At 39.8% G+C, this 16,480-nt stretch overlaps 1 long non-coding RNA gene across 1 annotated transcript in view; it reads right to left on the reverse strand.

The window, feature by feature from the left end:
* The window catches only part of LOC143693496 (uncharacterized), a 41,434-nt gene extending 25,331 nt beyond the window's left edge, over positions 1-16,103 (reverse strand). The window contains exon 1 of the long non-coding RNA XR_013181200.1: positions 15,992-16,103. This is a non-coding gene — a long non-coding RNA (uncharacterized LOC143693496). The remainder of the gene's footprint in view (positions 1-15,991) is intronic.
* Between the last annotated feature and the right edge of the window lie 377 nt (positions 16,104-16,480).

A 16,480-nucleotide genomic window follows, 5' to 3' on the forward strand; every position in this document is an offset into this window, starting at 1 on the left:
GCCCCTGACACACCAGAAGAGGGCAGTTGGAATAAGCTCATTGCTAAAGCATATGGAACACGTTCTGGAAAAACATGAAGCCAGGGAAAATGCAGCTGTGGAGCACAAGCCCTACCTGAGGCCAACTGTGCTTTGTGTACATACTGTCCAAACTGGGAGAGAGCACACAACACAGGGGATGGAGAGCTGGATTAGCACCTCCTTCAATCTCCAGGCAGATGTTCAGCTCCATGTACCCTGTTAGCTCTGTACCAGGTCATGACCAGTAATGGGATGAGGCCTTGCTGCAGCCAAATGTGTTGAAAACAAAGTCAATTTAATCAGAGAAACAGTTTAGCCAAGTTTGACTTTTCAGTATAATCACTCAGGGAAGATTTCAAGCTTCACAGAAGCATGGCCAGCAGGTTTAGATTGGATATTGGGAAGAAATTCTTGCCTGTGAGGGTGGGGAGGCCCTGGATCCCTGGAATTGTCCAAGGCCAGGCTGGATGGGGCTTGGAGAAGAGAAATTTGGGGTAGTGGAAGGTGTCCCTGCCCATGGCCAGGGTGGAACCGGATGAGCTTCAAGGTCTCTCCCAAACTAAGCCATTCTATGACATATATTGAGGATTGCTGCAACCCACTTATGGCTGCAGGAAGGTCAGTAAGTGAAAAGGGGACTCCTTCAAAATAAAACATGACTGCCCTGGTAGAGTGATGTTTTAGAATAGAGCAAACAAAATGTGTGAAGGGTCTGGAGGGGAAGGATTGTGAGGAGCAGCTGAGGGCACTTGGTCTCTTCAGCCTGAAGGAGACTGAGGGGAGAACTTGTTGTGGTCTTCATCTTCATGAGGGGCAGGCACAGATCTTTGCTGTTTGGTGACAGTGACAGCACCCAGGGAATGGTGAAGTTCCAGGGGGCTCTAGGCTGGCCATCAGGAAAAGCTTCTCCTCCCAGTAAGAGGTCAGGTACTGAACAGAGTCCCCAGGGAACCATCAGCCTGACAGAACTCAAAAAATGTTTGAACAATGCCCTTGGGCACAGGTTGTGACTCTTGGGGTGTCTGTGCAGGGCCAGGAGCTGGACTCAATGACCCTGATGGATCCCTTCCAACTCAGCAGATTATGTGATTCCATGAAAATAGAGCCAAATGTCTGTATAGAATAAGGAATGAAGGGATTGAGAGGACTTCTGTGAAAAAGAACTTGAAAACAGAGTAAAAGATAATGTCCCAAAAGCTACGTAATTTGACAAGTGACTTTTAGATAAAATGTTTCTTTTCAAAAAAGATACTTTTTTTTTTTCACTAACAAAAAAAGAGGAGACACTGTGGAATTTCCTTTCCTTTTTAATGTTGCCTCAGTCCCTGTAACCCAGTGTTATGTCCAATTTGGCTATTTTACAAGCACATCTTAATTGACAAGAATAGCCTTGTGTCTTCCTCCTGAGACTGAAAAGTTCACCTGAGGTTCTTCACATTATCAACTATAAGGAAACTATATCCCACAACTATATCCCACAAGAAAAATTAATTATTAAAAATTAATTGATTGATACCAGGATCAGATAATGAGCCCAGAGAGTTTGAGGCTTTAGGTAGGCATCACTGGGAGTCTTCTCTATTTCAAATATTTGCACTCTTGGCTCACAAAGAAATGCAAGTATAGTTGGATATTCAGATTCTATGTTGAAACTTGTAGAGCAGGTATTTTTTAATCACTTAAGGGCTAAAACATAAAGAGTCTGAATAGACATCAATCACCAAATCTCCTGCAACTCTTGCTTGCAAGAGATGTAAGAAGCAGCATGACTTTCCACGGCAGGTTTGCATTTTCTAATGTTTTGCAAAGTCCACATCAACAATCATGTGGGTTTGCTTTCTTATAAAATCTTTATTGTGGTTTAGCTCCAGTTTCAGTACTGTTCTTGGATTGGAAGTGTGCACCAGCTCATCAGCCAGAATGCTTTTCTCTGGAACACATTTTTTTCAATTTCAGAGCAGAAACAGGAGTAACTTTTTTTTTTTTTCAGATCTGTCTTCATCGGTTGTTATCAGATTTCATTGCTCAGCCCCATTCTAGAGTGCACACTTAGTGATGTCAAAAGAGTTTTGCTTTAGACATGTTGTTACAAGCAAAAAATGATTAGATGTGTTGGAGTCCAAATAGTTCTCAGTTCATGCATCCTCAATCCATCAATACCGTGTGTTTTAAACAACTCATTTGGAAGGCAGCCCAGCATGCTGACTTTATCAGGAGTATTACGTGCATTTTTAGACTCAGGCACATACAGTCCTTATGCACAGAAGAAAAATCCTCCTGCACAGCCAAGACCATCTTCTGTGTTACAGCAGCACTGTCTGGAGCAGCTGTGCTGGAAATCTGAATGTGTGCTGCTTGTGCATATGGATATTTCTTGACACTCAAAGTTTTTATCCATAGTGAACGTGGCTGTGGGGGGCACTTACACATGAACATTTTTTTAGCTGATCCAATACATGTGTGTTCATTGGCTCATGGAATGGCTTGGGTTGGAAAGGACTTAAAGCTCATCCAGTGCCACCCCTGCCATGGTAGGGACACCTTCTACTAGCCCAGATTGCCTCAAGCCTTGTCCAACTGGCCTTGGGCACTTCCAGGAATCCAGGGGCAGCTGCAGCTTCTCTGGGCACCCTGTGCCACTGGTGTTTGAGCCCTTAAAGCAAATTTTTGTGTTGAGGAAGTGGAAAGTGTCCTCAGATAACAGTGATTTGAGGAGCTAAATTTTGACCTGAAGTGACCATGACAATTCTTATCCCCAGTGTTGCACTCAGTTTAGGCCCTCTGTAGAGTAAATATGGCTTAGATTAAATTATGGCTCTGTGCACCTGAAGAAACCAGTGGTATGTGTTTGTGTCACAATGCTTCCATCTTCTGAGAGTGGAAAAAAAAATAAGACAAGAAAAAAGTTTGTTTTCAGTTGCATGTTTGTTTGCTTTTTTCTCTGAGTTGTGATTCACTTCTGGGATATTTGTGCTGTTTGCAACAAACTTGACTGTGGTTTTTCATGAGGAAGCAATCAGGTAGAAATGTGCAATTTGAAAAGGAAGACAAAGGTTCTTCACAAGAAAACCCTTCTTTTGATGATACTGACCCTTCTGATGGCCAAATAGCATTCATTTGGCTGATGGTAAATGCTAGTTTTCTGATTTTGAATATACAGAAAAAAGTTTTCTTTTCAGTCTTAGAGTGGCTGTTTAAAAAGTAATAGTACATAATATAATTTCATTTTTTCAACCACTTTAGACAGATTTATGATAGGCCAAAGGACCTTCTATAAGTCTTGTCTTGAATGGAGTGCTAACCTTTTTCTCACTGAAGCCTGTGGGACAGCAGTGTTAGAGCAAAGCTGTCTCCCATGTGCATTAGTGTTCAAAATTAGATAAGGATTTTTATTCACCAAGATTGTACTTTGAAGTGGTCCCAGCACCATGAATTATCTCATTAAAGGTGCTTTACTGGATTTTATATGGCAAACACTTGAAATTTCCTGTCATTCTGGAGTAACATGCTGCTGTCTGCTTCAGTCATGTCTGATGATCTCACAGGGGAGATTTTTGCAGAACTGAACCTTTAGTCTGCTTTTGTTTCACTGCCAAGTTGTTTCATATTGAGCTTCTCAACAGAATTCAGAAAGAAAAAACATTTAGGATTTGAAAAGACTTTGTGGAAAATTTCATTGAACAGTCTACACAGTACAGAATCTTTGAACGTAAACCCGTTTTGTTTGGTTTTGTATTTTTTTGTTTACAATAGTACCTTTTTTTTCCTTTCAGGGTTTTCATAGAAATACTGGTGAATACTCTGATGAATCCTAGTCCCTGATATGATTGAGAAGCAGGGAAGTTACAGTCCAACAGTGCAGCCATTTGTTTAGTATATTCCAGCAGAATTTCCAGCAAAATATTTTGAAATAATAGGGATTATCATCCAAAGCTGGCCAAGAATCAGAGTCTTGCATAACCAAGGCTCTTGGGGACGCTTTTTTTAAAGTATTTTTCCATTTTTTTATCATGTACCAAAAAAGAGACGTAATGATCCCTTCTCTGTTCTGAAGTATCCTTCACTGGAAATGTCAGGAACTGTGTCTGCTCTTCAATGATCTTGCATGAACTTTGAAGTCTGAATTTAGAAGTAATAGTAAACTTGAAAAGGGAAATTAGGATGATTTTTCTTTACAGGAGCTCTGCTGGAAGGAGAGGGTATCCCTTAAGCACCTTCTGTGCAGAAATTACCTCAGTTGTTCTAGAACAGATTCACTGTGTTCATTTACATCAAAAAATCCTGTCATTTAAGGGAAAGTTTGTGTCCTTAGTGCCTCCCAGCTGGGGATGTTTATGATCTCTTAATCAGGGCAGGATGACCTGCAGTGCTTCTTGTCTGGACTCCACAGTGTCCCATAATATATCCACAAGTTCCAGCACCTGCATTATGGTCATTTTGGAGTATTGAATAATGCAAGATCAAACTGAGATACTGAGCATGCAGAGTGAAGGGCTGAAGGAAATCTTAGGAATTCTAATTTATAAGGAGTGACACTGAATCCAGTCTTATAGGATCATTTGAAATGTTGATGTTTTGATGCCAAAAGGGGCTCCTAGCTCTTTTATAAATAACTTGTCTTAAGGATGACCTACTCAGCATGTAGTGGTTAGCTCAAGACTTCTAGAATAAAGACTAACTCCACTAAAAAACACATTGGAGAAAAGGAGAAATCAAAAGTTATGTCTGAAAAATAGCAGATAATGGGATTTGGATTCCAGCCTCATTTTGCAGTGGATGTGTGCTAATTTTTGTGTGATGTACTGTGGGTTGGTTTTTTTCTTGGGGGGGGGGGGGGGGTGGGTGTTTGTTTGTTTTGTTTTTTTGTCTTTTCTTAGGGTTTGATGGGACATTCAATTCTTGAGATGCTGACAGTGTAACACCTTGAAATCACAGCAGAAATGCCATTTCATTTCACTTTAGTCTGGGTAAAGCTGAGCTACTGCTCCTCCTTCCTTTTCCTTCCCCCCCCCCCCCCCCCCCCCCCCATGGGAAACATAAATTAGTCCATTTGAATGAAATAAATTGCTGCTTTTAAATACACTTTAGGAAACCTTGAGCCAATGCTGTTTTGAGCAGCAGTAAGGTGGGCAGATCTTTGCCAGATGTCTCCATCAGCCTTCCTCTTTTGCATCCCCTCAGTCCCCTTTTCCATCCCCTGAGGGAAGGAGGGCAGGACAGAATCCCAGTGTTCTGGCAGAGTGAGGACAAGGCACTAAGGAGATTTCTTGGTAGCCTTTTAGAAAATGGGAAAAGCAGCTGAGGGTCCTGCAAGGCAAAGCACAGCAAGGAGAAACGGAAGCAGAGGGGAAGCCATCAACCCACTCACCTCCTGGGAAGGGCATGGAGATAATCAGGGACTGTTTGGGGGAGGACTTTGCTTTGGGAGGGGAAATCACAACTGAAGGAGAGATGAAAAGGTTTATTTGTTGACACTGAGCACAAATGATGACTCTCCCTGCAGATCCATCTGACATCAGAGGGATCTCTGTGTGGGTGGGAAGCCAGAATTTATAGTCATTAAAGTTTTGTGCATTCTGGGTGAGTGGGGAAATGGCCAGCAACTCTGTTCGTGCTACTCAAATAAAGGTGACAAATCCTCCAGCACCTCACAGGCTCAGCTCCAGCATTGGATTGTCAATATAATTGTGAGGGAAGCCCTGTGGTATTACCTAGTTGCTATTAATTAGTATTAATTTTGAACATGGCCTGGATTGGAAGGGACCATAAGGATCATTTAGCTCCAACCTCTTTATCCTGATATTCAGCTCTTTTTTTCCCTTGGCTATGTTGTGTGTAGTGCCTTCTACATGCACACCCACTGAAAAACATGAAGAGGCAGGCAATGAAATATTGTGACCTTGAGCCTAAAATGAGAGTAAATCAGTAAATTTCACTCAAATGGCAATTTTTTGGGTCCTATGCTGCTGCTAGTCTATATTAGAGAAGGATTTTTTGAGAAAAGATAATCTCACCTGTTGGATCACACAATCAAAACAAATTACCTGCTACAAATATTTTCTTTCCTTTCTGAAAGTGCTGCGATGGATTGCCCTGAGAGACTGTGGGATTGTCATAGCTGGGGATCCCCAGAAGTCATTGTAAAGTTTTATGGGAAGGAGGAAGGGAGAAATTAAATTAGAATCTTTTTCATAAGAATATTTGAGAATATCCATAGGTATTTTTGTATAGTGGTCTTGTAACTCTGTGATTATTTCCCATTCTCTTTCCCACTCAAATGACTGTATCATGTTACCTGTTTCCTAAATCCCTTTACCTTAAGTGTTTGCAGAGATATCTTCACAATTACTCTAAATTAACTACTTTTAAAGCTATTTCTTAAAATATCACTTGGGACCAGAAAAAACACTTAAAATTAATGTGACACAGACTCTTGTCCCATGTGTTTATCCTTGCTCATGTGGTTCACACATGGGACATCTTGGCAAAGGACCTTGTTACAAGCACTGGAGCCTTCCACATGAAAAAGCTTTTTTATATCGTACGTTCCCTAATATGAATTTTAACCCACTCCTTAAATTTTAATGCTGTCTGTGTGAATAATGTACTATTCTGGAAAGAAAAAATTGGAATCACAGAATGGTTTGGGTTGAAAGGCACCTTAAAGATCATCTTGTTCCAACACCCCTGCAGGGACCTTCCCCTATCCCTGGGTGCTCCAAGCTCTGTCCAGCCTGGCCTTGGACACTTGCAGGCATGTAGTGTTTAATTTCTGCAGGATATATAAGAAACAATTATATTCAATATAATCTGTTTTAGGGGGGTGTGTGAGCAGCCAGGTCTTGGGTACCAGTCCTATGTGTGTGTGATTATGAACATTTCTCTGTTGTAAAGCAAGTCACAAAGTGATTTGAGACACCTGACAAATAGATTTGAATCAACACTTCTTGGAAAAGAAAAACAAATTAAAAAAAGAGAGTTTGTAAAAGCCTAAACTGAAAAATATCAACTTTGCCCTGCATGTGTTTGTATTGGTGCTAATGAAACATTGCAATGTGTCATATTACATTGTCCTGATGACACAACTTTTCCCCATAAGATCTACAAATGCAGATGAAATCTTTCTTTGCCGAAAGCTTCTCTTCTTGCCAATTACATTGAACTATTCCAGCTTACTGGATGAATCCAGTCATATGTAAATACAATTATTTTCTGACTAAGGATCAAACCAAGTTGATAAACTTATCACATTTCAATATAAACCTAACACATTTTTTTCAATGAATCCTCCCAAATTCATCACTTCTGTCAAGATGTTGCACACCTAATGTTACTTTGCTATGAAGTTGGGTATTGAATTACACTTAATGCTGCCAAACAGGCAGAAGTGGTGACATTTTACTCATAGAACTGAATAATTAGACAAATTGCTGCTTTTATGGTCATCCTAAAAATCCAGAATGAGTGTAGTCTAAGGTACACAACATAATCTTTTCACACTGCAATTGCTTTACCTGCAGTTCCATCCTTCAAAAAATGAGAATTCCAGACAGCTTGGAAAGCAAAAATTGTAGTTTAAGATGGAAATCTTGAAATAATTAGTTATTTAATGCACTGAAATAAGGGCTAGAGGAAGGGGGAGCTCCTTAGCTTTTGTTTTTCTGAAAAATATGTTGTAAAATATGCAATATTACTCAGTATTCAGTATCATAGAACCTTTGTAGAGCTGGTGCTTGAAAGGTATGGAACGCAGCCCTAGTCATAAGTTGTCCTTTTTTCCCCTTCCAAATTTGTGCTGGGATTGACCAAATAGAGCTCTCCAGAATGAATCTCAAATTTGGAAAGAGATGCATGATTTTTCACATCAATGTGGAAACTTGAACAGCTGTAGGAAGCTTTGTGTGCCACAGAGAACTAAATTTGCTGGAAGAATGAGACAATGTATGTTTGAAGTTAGAGGTCCTAAATAATCCTGAAGAAGGTGTGTTATGGATAGGGAAATTGGGTTACAGAGACAAAATACTCCTGGTGAAAGTTCATCCACAGGATTGGCAATGAGTAGTCCTAATTCTGGTTTTGCCGCATACAGGAGTAACTCGTTTCAATAAGACACAAAAATATACGAATGCGAAACTGTGTATGCAGGATGGAGGAACTTTCAGGGCTGTGAGTGGAAAGGTCATTCTGTCCTGAGAGTGAATCCAATTCAATTCTGTGCTAAGGCCAAGGAACCTGATTGGCATATAGACTAAAGCCAAGCTCAAGTCTTCCCAGAGAATTTACTGACAGCCATGAATTCAGAGAGTTTCAGGCAATGAATTTTCCAAGTTGTGTTGGAGGACTTTCTTTAAGCTACATGAAATGAAAAAGCTGAAAGTTGGAGAAGAACAAGGGGAGATTGATGGACTCATGTGGAGATCCTTTCCTGACACTGTAATTTCCAAAGCAACAAAAAAAGGCAACAAAAAAAATCCCATTCCTCATCATAAATCAACAAAAACTATCTTTGCATAACATTTTTATTATTCTGATAACAACAGTTTGACATTTTTGTTTTGGCTCAGTGAAGTTTTTCCTATGCATTGCCTGCCAGCAGGAAAAAAGTTCCATAATTTGCATCTACTGGAAAGTGCTTCCTTCTGATTATTAATGAATGTACACACAGGACGATTTCATGTTTTCTATTCTGAATATTGCTAGACAAGGCAGGCAAGGCAGGATGATGATTCAGGTCATGAAAAGAAATTGTTGGTTATGACAACAATAATAATAATAGTTTATTCTTCCTTTTTATTATGGAATTTATCAGTTTTTATTATGAAGTTATAGATTTTGAAAGGTGACAATTGTGCATGAGAATTTTTTAAAGGTATGTACAGTATTCTGTACAGGCAACAAGCCATTTAAATTCTCACCAAAAAAATCCTACTGGTGACCTGCTGGAGAGGACAAATCTCCCCACTATTCCCCAGCCTTTGCATCTTACACAAATCCAACCATGGCATTTTAGATCTTGTGCTAATTGTAATTATGTGCATGTAATGCCCTGGAAAGTTTATTTTAATGATTAAATATCTTTTTCTTTAGGCTGAAGGCCATTTTCCAGTCTAATGTGTGTGACTGCAGGTTTATCTGTAATCTCACATGCCTGCCATTTTCACATGCTCCAGATACTTCTGCAAGGAAACATGAAAATTGATGTATTGCATAGTGATTGCCATCTATTTAAATCAGGTTTTGTTTAAATCTGATTAACTCTAGGTTTGCTTCTTTTCTATGTCCAATTCACAGTTGGGCTCGCTTTTTCTTCTCTTTGAAAACACTATAACCCGCCAAACAATGAGGAAAAAAACTTTAATTTGAAACCATTTTCATTGTGTTTTGCTATGGATGTTTGTACCAGCAAAAGAGAAGGCTGGGCCTGCATTTTCCACTCCTGATGTTGGTTTAAATTAATCAGATTCTTCTCTCAAGCACTGACAAGTCCACACACACACACCCCCTAAATATTAAATGTTGACTTGTGGAGAAAGAGCTCAGGGAAGCCGGGATGGGTCAGAAATTTCCCTTCATTGAAGCCAATCTGACATAAAAAATAAACCAGGAAGACAGGGAACTTTTTGTTAGGCCTGGTGTTTAGAATAATTTGCAGACATGAATGATATTTTAGGTTCATTTGGAGGTCCATGGAAGTTCTTGCATTATTTAACTGGTTTGTTTACTCCAAATAACTGTATTGGTTCCTTTTTGTATATTACTTGTATATTACCATTTGTATATACTACTTGTATGTTACCACAGATATGTCGTGGTGGTACTTTTGTCCCAACATAACTTAGGTGTTTGTGGGGTTTGGTTGTTTTTTTGGTTGGTTGGTTTTTAGCATTGTAAAATTTAATCAGCTGAAAAGTTGGTTTTTAATGACTTGGATTTGAAAACCAGTTAATTCAAAACACCAAAGCAAAGCCTGGGAGTTCACATAGCAGGCTGGGATCATTCTCTCTCAATTCAATGGATAAAGTAAGGTAGTCATGGTTTTGCAGATTATTTCAGGGGGAGGGGTAGGACTACGAGGCTCAGAATTGAGCCAGAGGTGAATGGGGTCAAAGTTCTTTCTGCAAACCATAAGAGTTTTGGGAAGGGAGCTTGGAAAATTAATAAAGAGAACATGGCCCTTATCTCAAATCTGTGAGACTTGCAATATCTCCTGCAGTAAATGGGAAAGAACAATATTATTTGTTTTCTGGGCAAACACCAGTTTCAGCCTCAATACAATAAACCTGTAAGCATTTAAAATGCCATCACTTTTTAAGTGTTTGTCCTCAGTCTGGCTTGAAAAATGTCTTTTCCAGCAGTGTTGCAAGGTGAGAGGAGTTCAAACTGTCAGATTTCCTTACCTTAAATGTCCATTTAATGGCTTAAATTGGGGCTATGCAAGGTTACATAGGAAAGGCACAGATTCAAACTCATACAGCCCAAGGAGTATACAGTTTAGGAGAATGGTTCCTGCATGGTGGGAGAAGTGGCATTTCAGTTTAAATGAACAGAGCCACTGGAAGATGAACCTGTGTCACATCTCCTGTTTCCTCTTCCTACTTTGAGTGAGCCACTTCTGTTCCCTGAATCACCTGAAAAGCCAGGAGAAGGTATATAGGAAGGGAAATTAATTCCGTAATTGGACTCTCCTGTGAGGCACGAGCTGATGATGTGATATAAGCACTTCCATCTCTCCTTCCCTGTTTTCCACAGGTTTTATTCTATGTTTTTCAGTAAGATGACTGTATGGTAAAATAGACATGGTGGGGCTGTGTCTGGGTTATGTTTGCTTGAGTAAAAGTCCATATGCAGCAGGGAACTGGTTCTCTTGGTGGTTATGCTTAAAAAATAGAGATAGATATAGGTATAGATAGGTTGGTTTGTTTTGTTTGGGGTTATTTTATGGTTTTGGGTTTTGTATTTGTTTGAGGTTTTGTTTTTTTGGGGTTTGTTTTGAATTTTGTTTTTTGTTAGTTTTGTTTTTGGTGGGTTGGGTAGGGTTTTTTTCATGAGCTGCACTGCTTTTGTCACCCTCGTTCACCAAATGATTTGGTGCCAACTTTAGGATAGGGTGTCCTGTCAGGAAAAAACAGAATAGAAGATACCACTGTTTATATGCAATGGTTTGACCTGGTGATTTTATAAGTCTTTTCCCTTCTAAATGATTCTTCTAAGTGATTGTTTTCTTGAATATGAGTAAGGTTTCCTTCAATTTTCACCTTCTCCCCCTTCTTCTCCTTTATGAAGGCTGCTTTCAGAATGGCAATTTTGCAGATGGAGAGAGCTGAGTGTAGATCCTGTGCTGCTAACATCAGCCCTGCAAACATCTGTCAGTTAATCCATCTATTTTCCTCTAGTAAAAATCAGTTTTTAAACATGGGGATGCCTTCAGTTTTTCCTTCTTTGTAGTGAAGACATACTTCCCAGGGTTTTCTGTAATTCTGAGGTTTGGTAACTTCTTAAAAATGAAAGGTGATGTTCTCAAGTAAAGCATATGCCTTCAAAAAGGAAGAGAAGTCTCTCTACTCCTCCAGCTCCACACATTCCCTTTCATGCTGTTAAGCTCATAATAATAAGTGGTGATAATTAAGATGATTAAGCACATAATTTTGTGCTATAGACTTGAAATTAAGGCTTGGGAGATTTTCCCTCTCTCTGCTCTTTTACCTTTTCTGACTGTAAGTGGTATTTGAATATTTTTTTAAATGTAGATCACACACTGTGATTAGATACTGATCATTGTCTTTGGGCCTCTCCAGTTGCTTTTACACAAAATGATTTCACACAAACCAACAGTGGACGGGGATAACCTAAGAGTGCCTTAGATAAATATAGTTCCATAAAAGCCTTGATAACCTCATACCCGGTCTTGTCAACGTTCCCATTACCATTTATTTATGACTTGAGGCTCAGGTCTGAGGAAGCAATTCTTATCACTTGGAAGAAGTTGGTAAATGAATACATAACTTTGATAGCAACACTTGTTGATAGAACTCAAGTTAGCAAAAATTAATTTTTTTCAGATTCCTGGAATTGGCCAAGAGACAGATTTTTCTCCATCTCTGGATTGAAACAAGGGACTTTTTTTTCAAACAGTTCTGCTGTAGAAATATATAATTATGTGTGGGTAGAACTTGGCATGGATCTCTTCCCCTTTAGGGATTTGAAGAAAACAAGCCTTTTCAAATACCCTTAATAACATACAGGTAAATAATGAGTTCAGACCAAATAACTGCTAAATATGAGAAAAACAGCATATTTCTACTCCTACTGCAAGCCAGAAAAAGATCGGTGATTGCCCATATCCTGACAGTGATATTTTACACAGACCTCTCCACTGTTTTCAAGTGGGAGATCAGTGCCTGGGCTGATGGCAGGATGTGGACCTTATAAAGTATTTCCTGCTGAAAAGAGCACTTTGCATTATGGCATAGGCTAAAATATCATTTAACAAGCTGAATTGTGAAAGGTGAACTCCTACACATGCGGGACTAAATGTAAACTGGCATAAGAGTCCTGATATAGCAGAAAAAAAACCACCCAACTCAGGCATATCCCCAGGTCAGTAAGAAATCTCACTAAATTCCAGTGAGATCTTTATACAGACAGAGTTTGTGGCAAAAGGGACTTTGCTCCAAAGGGCAGTACCTTAACAGCGAAGCCTAATTTGTTTATTTTCCTGTGCCCATCCCAACTATAAGACAAGACAAGAAAGCTGTGGCAGTTCAGCCTGGAGGTGAGAAGGTTGTGGTGAGACCTCACAGCACCTTTCAGTGTCTGAAGGGGCTGCAGGGAAGCTGGGGAGGCTCTTCATCAGCACTGTAATGACACACAAAGGACTTCAAACTGAAAAAGGGGAAATTTAGGTTACATATGTAGATTAAATTCTTCCCTGTGGCACAGGTTTCCCAGATGTGCTGTGGCTGCCCCATCCTGGAAGTGTCCAAGGCCAGCTTGGATGGGGTTTTTAGCAACCTGGTCTAGTTGAGTATGATCTCGTTCATAGCAAAAATATTTAACTAGGCAACCTTTAAAAGGTTTCTTCTAACACAAAAATTCTGTGTTTCTATGATTCTATGCTCTTTGTAGCTCACAGAGTGCTGCATAGGCCTCACTGTAAGACCACATGTTAGTAATTCCTCATTATTAATTCCTAGTAGCAATTATTAATTAGTAATTCATATTAATAACCTTCAGTTTGGCAAATGGCACAAAATTTAGATTTGCTGTTTTACATCTTCGTAAATGGAAAAGTTTTAAATCTTTCTTAATTTCTCCATTCTGTTGAAGTGGCAGTAGATGTAGAAGCTTTGTCTGGGTTTTCTTTTTTTTCCTGGCATGTGTTGAGATGTACTAAATATTAATAATTGTACCCAGGCTGTGGGGAGAACAGGGGAAGGATGATTTTCCCCAGCTTTTCACCCTCTTTTCTTCCTTCAGGCCTGTGGCAACAGCTTTTGGGAATTCTGAATTCCCTTTGGATGTTAAGGAGAGTCTGTTCTTTTTGCTTTGTCTTCTGTGTCTCCTCAGTGTGGTCCCACACCGTGTTTAGAGCCACACCATGTTCCTTTCAATGGTTTGTGGGAGTATTTATGTCAAAGAGAACTCCCAGATTGGCCTAAATTCATTAGGAACATTATCCTCCCCAGTGGTTATCTAATTAAGCTCTGTAGTGCAGCTTTCAGAACTACTTTGTACATCTTTGTAGACACAGTGTCCTCTGAGCCAGTAATTCACGTTTCATCACGCAAATTGGTCAAGTACTAGTAACCTTTTATTGTGTGAACACAAAGAACTATGCCCAACATAAATTTGGCCTAGTAAGGCCATAAAACTCCCGCAATATTTGTGTATAAAGGAGATTTATACATTTATTAAGTGTTTTGCCAAGAAAAACCCACAGCAAGGACAGGCAGACTAAAGCAATAAGCAGGAAATGTATCATTAGAGTTATGGAAGAGGCTGTTCCCTGCATCAAGGGCAGAGGGACATGTTAGGGACTGAACTGAGGGGCAGTCACAGTTCCCACCAAATAAGGACAACCAAATCTGCTTAGAGTTGCTGTTGGTCAGTTTGTGCATTTTGAGTAAACTTTGGATTTGTGGGAAACTTACCAAAGAAGTAAGGTTTGTAGATTCCGAGAAAAGAAACTATTTATTACTTTCTTATCCCAGCAGTGGCCAACCCTCCTTCCCTGTGCACATCCCCTTTGTTCTTACCGTGGAAAACCAGAGCAACCTGTGGTGGCAAAGAGGCAGACAAGCCTTTATATGGGGATGGAGGAAAAAATGAGCCATCAGGGAATGTGTGGTGATGCTTATAGAGCTGCCTGTCTCCAAAGGATTTACTTGATTAGGAATTTCTTGCTCTGCGTGATTGTCAGGGATTCTTCTTGTGAAAAACAACCAGTGAGGAGTTGGCTTCCTGCTCCAAAAGAAGAGATACTGCATTTCTTCCTTTTCATGAAGCTGCAAATGCTTTAGGACAGTGATGTAATGTTGGCTGGCTGTGTGAAGAATGAACTCCTGCTTGTGCACCCACACACTGAACAGGCAAAGACTGCAACATGGATTCACCTTAGTGTGAATTTAAAAATTGGTACTAAATTGGGGTTAGATGGGGCAAATGATGAGTTCATGCAGCTGCAACTTCTGGATTTGGGAGCTGCTGAGGCACCTCTGTCCTGCAGGAAGGCTGGCTGTTACCCAGATGTGAATTTCCCTCTCCTATAAAATGTAGGCAGTTTTTTCCCCCCATGATGTGGCAGCAGCTCTCCCTATCTCAAGGTTTCACTAGTCCAGGGCTCCAAGAGTGGTTCCATCAAGAGAACATTTGCCATGTGCCAGAAGGCCTTGGACAATGCTCTAAGGCTTAGGGTGGGATTCCCGGGGTGCCCTGTTCAGGGCCAGGAGCTGGATCAGATGATCTTTCTGGATCCCTTCCAGCTCAGGATATTCTGTGATTGTGTAAATATCCTAATTCCTCCTCCAGCCTCCTCCCCCTTCCTTCCTCTGCAGTGCCCTGCCAGAAGGCCCTGGCTCAGGTTGGAAAATCCAAGTGCTTTGTGGTTGCCACCATCTCTCCTTTCCAAGTAGGCCCTGGCACAGAGGGAGCCTGGCCCTGCCACAACACAGAACCAAAGGGCAAAACCAAAAATTGCAGCATTTATTCCTGCCTCTGCTGCTTTTCTAAACAAGATCTTCTAAGGGATCAATGATATTCCCATTTTAGCCTATATATTGCACCCACTTACTGCAATATTAGGTGACATTTTTCATAGACTACACTAGCAAACTATTTTTTAACATGTGTCCATGATATCTATATGCATTTCTTTGTGCATAGCTGTATTTAACACAGGATTTCTTGTATTTAATATAATCTGTTTTTCTGTTCCATGTCTTAAAGGGTAAACTCAAATACTTGAGTATTAGTTAGGATTAGGCACAAAAACCTGATCAAGAATAAGCACACATCTCTCTGGAGATAACCTGATTTGTTTTGGGACTTGCTTACTTGTGAAAGAATACAGGCAAAATCTTCAAGTCTCCAGTCCTGCAGCTGTTTTTACACAAATACAATTTCTTGCAGGGCAAAGATTTCTTAGGCCTAAAAGCCATAAAAGCATTTACTTCGGTAACTCAAACACTACTCAAAAAGAAATTAAAAATCATCTATAAAATTATGACACTTCACTAAAGATCGAGAGCTAAGTAAACAACTTGTTGGGTGACATCTCCCAGATTAATGATTGGTAATAAAAGGAAAAAAAGTTTAGAAGTTTACAGCTCTTGGATGTTTTCCACATAATTTTCCTTTTACACACCCTAAGTAGAGGCAGATTCACTGGTTTAATATCTGCTGGTGACACTGTTTAAATTAAAACTGTCTACATAATCTAGAGCAAAATGGCTGTTCTGTTAGGGAAACTTACCTTGGGATGGCCACAAATCTGAAAGGTCTGTGCTGGAAACTTCAAGAAATGCTTGCTTTGTCTCAGCATCAGTTATAGCAAAGTGTTCCTGATTTGCAGGCAAATGTTATTAAATGTTGGATTAGTGGGCTTGGACTTGCTGTCATCTATTTTTTATAGTGAGCGCTGCAGTGTGGGTAGTACAGACTGTGAAAAACAAAGGACATCTTCCCTATTATTGTTTTACGTTTCTGATTTGCCATCTAATTTTGTTACCAAAAGCTCTGTCTCCAGGCTAATACTAATGTAGTCAGTTGTCTTTTCTGTGCAGTAAAAGCAAAAGGCAGATTATTTTTCCTTGTTAAGAATGGTTTTTTTAATTTTTGGTTTAGGATCACAGGGTATCTGTGACATTTTGCAAAAGCAGGAAATCAAACCTTGTGTAAAGATAGATGTTCTGATCACAGCTCTAGAAATTTCAATTTTTTGAACTCTGGCATTGGATTCTGC

This window comes from Agelaius phoeniceus, chromosome 2 (genome assembly GCF_051311805.1).
Source record: "Agelaius phoeniceus isolate bAgePho1 chromosome 2, bAgePho1.hap1, whole genome shotgun sequence".
In the NCBI taxonomy this organism is placed as follows: Eukaryota; Metazoa; Chordata; class Aves; order Passeriformes; family Icteridae; genus Agelaius; species Agelaius phoeniceus.